This window comes from Lactuca serriola, chromosome 5, assembly GCF_051521515.1.
Source record: "Lactuca serriola cultivar US96UC23 chromosome 5, Lser_US96UC23_V15, whole genome shotgun sequence".
Classification (NCBI taxonomy): Eukaryota; Viridiplantae; Streptophyta; class Magnoliopsida; order Asterales; family Asteraceae; genus Lactuca; species Lactuca serriola.
Genome location: NC_136412.1, coordinates 209852885 through 209859467, shown reverse-complemented (window position 1 = coordinate 209859467; position 6583 = coordinate 209852885).

Sequence of the window (6583 nt, the reverse complement as noted above, 5' to 3'; positions counted from 1 at the left end):
AGAGTTGTGGTGTTGTGTGAAACATTTGAGGCATCACATTTGAGGTGCTAGGCTCATAAGGTTCTCAAGGAATCCAAGCAACAAGAAAGGTATGTTCTTCTACTAGCTTTTATGTTTCAAAGTTCCCCATGCCATGCTAGCTAGGTTAAGAACCATGGAAAATGAAATTTGCATGTATCTTAGTAAAACGTAGATCCTTGGTTTCTAGGGTTGCATGTACACCTTAGGAGCGTTAGAATGCTCAAAACCCTTCTGTGGTATCAGAGCCTAGGTGTAACATCCCGAGTTCAGGAGTGCATGTTCAGGGTTCAAAGTGTAAATGTGAAAGTGCAACTCGGCGAGTCCATGGGTGGACTTGGCGAGTAAGGTCGCGATTCTGGTCGCGTGTTAAGTGGCCAACTCGGCGAGTCGGCGGCTGGACTCGGCGAGTTGGTGCTGTGTGGAGAAAACCCTAATTTCGGGGGATGAGCCCTATATAAAGGACATTATACCCTCTCCCCAGCCTCTTTACCCTCTCTTGAAGTCCAGAAAACCCTAATGTGCGTTTGTGAGTGATTTGAGAGTATTTGAACCTTGGAGAAGAGATTTTGGAAGAGATCTTGGAGAGTTAAGGGGCTTGGAGCAAGGGGCTTTGCAAGGATTCAGATTTCTCTTCTGTTGGAGCTTGCTTTTGAGGTATTATTTCATTGCTTGGGCTGTTATTCATCATTTTGGAGTTTTTGGAAAGAATAGCTTGTGATATTTTGAGTATGGTGGTTAGATCTGAGGTTGCTACCTCAGATCTGGAATGGAGAAGGTATAGAGTGCATTAAAGTCCCTGTTCTTGAGTGATTGGTGAAGCCATCTTGTCCCAAACCCTAACCCTAGAGTGTTATATGCTTAGATCTCCTTGGATTCACGTAAAGTTTGCCACTTTACGCGATGGATGCATTGTGGGAGGGTAGATCTATGGTTTGGAGCATCTGCATGGCCTGGAAAGCTTCAGTATGGATTAAGATCTAGGGGTACTCGGCGAGTCACAAAGGTGTACTCTGCGAGTTGCTTGAAGATGGGCAGGAACTCGACGAGTTGGAAGAACAACTCGGCGAGTTGGTTAAAGATAGCCTTGGACTCGGCGAGTCTGTTCTTGGACTCGGCGAATCTGGTCGTGAGGTCCTAACCTTCTTCTGGTTGAGCTGTGAATCGGTGATTCAAGGGAGGACTCAGTGAGTTGAGTGCGAGGGGACTCAGAGTTGTGGGACTCGGCGAGTCTCGGGGTGACTCGGCGAGTTGAATCGCGGATTGGGGAAGTTCTGAGCATGGGGACTCGACGAGTCATCGGGTTGACTCGGCGAGTAGAGTCAGTCAGGAGGTTGACTTTGACTTTGAATTTGACCAAGGGTTGACCAGTTGACTTCCAGGGACATTTTGGTAATTATTGGCATTTGTTTTGAGTTCAGTGTTGGTGTTGGCTAGTGGTGGAGATCGTGTCAGTGGTCGGAGCAGCTCGGTCTTATCTTTTCAGTCGGCAGTTGCGAGGTGAGTTATCCTCACTATATCGACAGGGTCTACGGCACCAAGGCTGGCCCTTTATCGGATTGTGATCCGGGTATCGTTGTTATGTTATTGCTTTGCTATGTTGCATCCTGGTAGTTAGGATGGTATATGTTAGAGACCTGGTTAAGTTCGGTATCCTGGTATATAGGATGATCCTATGCTAGTGACCGGTTAGGTCGGTATCCAAGTTAGGATGATATTATGCTACGTGATCTGCTAGAACGGTTGATTTGGATGTGAATTGTTATATGATTGAATGTTTATGTGCACATGGTTGTTGGACTGGGGTTGGGTTGAGACGGGTCCTGCTTTGTACTATAGGCCAACATACCCAAGGCAGACCGGTTATCCCGAAGGCCCAACGAGCAGTCCGGATAGGCTGTAGGCCCCAAGAGGGCGTACCAGACGTGCCGAGGCTCGGAGAGTGGACCAGGCCGACTGAAGGCCCAGTGCGGATGAACCAGTCATACTGTAGAATCAGAGAGTGGACCAAGTGGATTGAAGGTCCGTTGCGGGCGGACCAATCACACTGTAGACTCGATGTATATGGCTAGACTCGGAGGGTGGACCAGGTGGACTGAAGGCCCGGTACGGCGGACCAGTCATACAGTAGACCCAAAGTGCATGGTTGTTCTGTGTTCTGTTATGATATGGCATGTTGTGTGTGTATGATATATGTGGTTGGTATTTTGGGGGTATCTCACTAAGCTTTTGGGCTTACAGTTGTGGTTTAATGTTTTTCAGGTTCTTCAGGAGACCGTGGCAAGGCAAAGGCGTGATCGTACCGCTCCTCATGATTATGTTTTTTGATGTGGTTCTGGGAAGAATCTGATAATAACTGTATTCAAAACCTTTTTGTAATAACTTTATGATACCGGATCGTTTTTGAAAAGTTTAAAATGGTTGAAATTTTTAGAGCGTTACACTAGGCTTGTTTTCTTGATACTTGATGCAAAATGTTGAAAAAACTCAAGATTTCTACATTCTGCTGAGTGAACTCGCTGAGTCCATGGGGGTACACGACGAGTTCATGTGTTATTTCATCCTACTCGTCATGTAGGTTCTTGCACTCGAAGAGTAGGAGGCCTTGAGTGCAGATTTTCGAGTTTTGCTACTGGAAATGGACTGGAAACATTACCCTAAACTGTTTTGGTCTTATAAAACTTGTTTTAGATGGAGTAATGGTTATGCTAGTCCATTTACAATGGTTATTATCAAAATTTCATGTTTTGTATGTGTTATTTATGATTCTCGAAATTGTTGATATGAATGATCATACACTTTTGAGTTTTGAAGATCATAGGAATATTTGGAAATAGTTGTTAGTTTAATTCTTGATCATGATGTGTTTTAATGGAATCCATAATTTTCCTTCGAGTTATGGATTACCAAAAATCTTCCTTTTAAAGTCCATTAATGAACACATGGGTTTCATTTTAATAAACCATTAACTCACAAGTTATGAAATTGAAAAGTTTTGAAAGTTACAATACTTGCCCTCAAGTTTTGGAACATGTAAAGTCACTTTAAACTTTAGATCTAACCTCTAGAATTTTAAAAGATAAAATTCAACCCTTATACTTTATAATATTATAAGTTAATAATATATATATATATATATATGTGTGTGTGTGTGTGTGTGTGTTTGTGTGTGTGTATGAATAAGAACAAGTCGTTTTTACCGTTAGTAGCCCTCATCCACGAAGCCGGTCTATAAGGTGGATATAAGATTGCTGCCTATAAAATGACAGCTTAATGGGTGTCGACTCTCACCCACCGCTTCCTTGATTAGTGGAGGGTTGTTAGCCGAGCGTGTAGGACAATGACTTTAATCCTCAATAAAAGTATGATGGTTATAAAGTAACTATATGTTTTTACAAATTCCCAATCTTAGTTACTTTAGGAAAATGTGAATTTGATGCTTCCCATGAAATTACACTTTTCACTTTGCTTAAATCGGTAGTGGAGTGCGTGTGGTTAACCGACACAGTAGCCTGGATTTAACAAGGTAGGCAAAGGGTAACTTAATGTTTATCATAGCATCGGTGGAGCGTGTGTGGTTCACCGACACATCGATTAAGTGATAAATATTAAGGTTACCATGTATATTTTTATGGTTATTCACACCTTGTTTGTGATCCTCGGAATCCCAGTCACAAACTAGAGAGGGCCCAATCGAGATTGAAACATGCCATTGAAAACTTCAATGAATCTCAAAAGATCTAGGAGTTTCAAACCAATTAATACCTAATTTTTGTTTCTTTTTTTTTCATGGTGGAAATTGGTGAATCGTCATTCTCCTACCTTCACATATTTTATTGCTTGGATTACGGCATCCCTCTTCCAAGTTTTAAAATATTGTGTTGGGTCCTAGCCTTAATATTTCATATTGGGTGTTATATTAAGGACATAGATCAACTAACTTGAATTTCTCCCATTGTGATGTCTTGTTCAGACAACTATGATATTCCCAAATCCCTTGAAACAAGCTTTCCTAATGAAGGTAATGTCCCATGTTTGGATCATGGAAATCACTCTTATATTCTTCTACATCCTCCAATTATTCTCTCTATCCCACAAGTTCTTGAAAATTTCAAGGTCACTCAAGCCCTATTGGCAAGCAAAGTCTATGTGTGCTCACATCTTGGAGATAATGGCACATATTGACAAGCCGGGAGAGTTGAGTGTCAAAGTCTTGAGGAAGTTGGTTGTTTACTAGGTTCTTCAATCACTTTCTAAGTCACATAATGAGTTCTTTAATGACTACTATGTAACAGACTATGACAGGACCCTTGATGATCTTACCTATTTGCTTGATGCTGCTGAGTTAGCAATGATTTGGAGAACCTGTAAAGAAAATTTGAATGGAAGATCAACTTCCCAAACTTCCATGGACATTGACAATGGTGACATTGAATATCCAGAAAAGCTTTTCTTCCTAATGGATAGGGATCGGCCATAGTCAACTTGGTTGACCAAATGGTAAAGAGAAAGGATAAGTATGAGACAGTCCCACATACCATTACCAAAGAGTCCATATGCTTCTATTGCCAAAGGAAGGGGCATTGATTGTGAAGCTGCCCTGGCTACCTGAAAGACCTGAGAGAAGGAAGATTCAAAAAGCTTTCTCTGCTTCAGGTCAGTCCAGTATCTAACTCTGTTAAGTTCCTAATTGATGATTCTTAATACAAAATGTGATTCGATTACATTGTGATGCTTGTCAGGATCAAGCAAAAGGAAGGAAAATTAAAGGAAGAGTATGTTGAATCTGATCGTGAAGATGGATTTCAATCGCATGGTTCGAATATCCGATTATTGAGCTACTACTTAAGAGTTATGACAGATTGTTAGGAAATATGTAATAACATAGTTTTCATTTCAATTTGCATTGTAAGGAAAAAGTTTTTCCGCATTTTAAAATATAAATAAATTTTGTTTTATTATATATCTCCTTGCAATGGCATTTATGGAAAATTGATGTTTGTATGTTTTTAGCAATAATGGAAATGTGAATTTGATTCTTTCATTTGTGGTTGCGTCTAAATTTACCAAATAAGAAAAGATTCCCATCACAGAAGTTTTCAATTGCAACGAAACTGGGAATCTTGCAAGTAGTATGATGAATGAGAATTTTCATCCTTGAAAAAATTAAGACTAATTCCTTGTTCACATGTACATGTGAGTCAAATGAAGGACTAAGGGATCGAGTACACATTCATGTGCACTGGTCAAGTCCACCACAAAAAATCGATAAGACTATTCGTCATGATTTACTAAAGTTTAGTAAATATGATTATACTTATAAGTTTAAGTATAATTCTGAAGCATTGGAAAAGGTTCGATGTGTGATAGAACGAATGAGAAAAATCAAATTTGGCAGAAAGATAAAAGTTTCTCAAATCTGAAAAGATGGGAGAGTACTTTTGTATCATGTTTTGTGATCATCTTAATGATTAAGAAACCATATCACAATTGGTCTTCTAAGTACATCTTAGTGCATTCCTATGGCTAAGAAGAGGAATCATGAATTGTTGAATTGGTTTAATCAAGAAGATGAGTCATACATCGTTCCAAAAACAATTCTTAGAGTCATACTCCAAGATTGTAACTTGAGTAACACATTTTGTGTTATACTCTTATACATTTGAAATTGGTAAGTCGTGACGTTTTGGATAAAATAAAGACCAACTACGGCCAATTGTGTGAAGTGTTTGTCTTGATAAGAATCCGCACTATCTCTTGAATATTTGTTTGTCATGGAATGGTTCTTAGCAAGAGAGTCTTATATGTCAAGAGGACAGTAGGAGTCTAAAAGATCCTAGATGAGGTTCAAGATCTAATCAAGAATAAAACCTATAGTTTATCACTAGCACATAACTTGAGGCTTATAGCCTATCATGTGACATAATCCTATTTATGTGCCCAATCCAGTTAAAGTTGGCTTTGCATATGAGTTGTGAGAGTTCTCAGTTGGTGTCATAACAACTTGGAGGCAATGACAGACCCTTGTGCTGCCAGGTGGCAAGAAGTTAAGAATGCAAAAGTTTAGTCCATAAGAGTTTGGATTTGTCACTAACCTTGTCTTGTGATTATGGTTTTGAAGAATTCACATGGATATTAACACACACACACCATAAAATCTAAGTGTCATAAGGTTTCTCTCCGATTCATGAAAATGATGGTGAGGAAACGCTTTCACTAAGTTGTTTTACGTAGATATCAATTGTGATATTTGCATTCTCAAAGTCGTTAGTGGTGCGTGTGTGGTTAACCAACACACTAACATGGATTTGTGAGGAATGGCAAAGGTCTAAACAATTGAGACTATGATTACAACATCCCTTTTCATAGTTCTAAAATTGTTTAGACACACATGTGTGCTATCTAAGGAAAGTGTATGGTTTTGATAAAGTTTTTATCAAAGCATCACGTATCAGAAGTCTAAACTTTGGTAAGAAAGTCAATAAAGTATTGATTTCTAGAAGTCCAGCTGATTTCTGAGTACATGTCAAAGCTAGTGGGAGCATAAGTGTTATGCTGATAATTA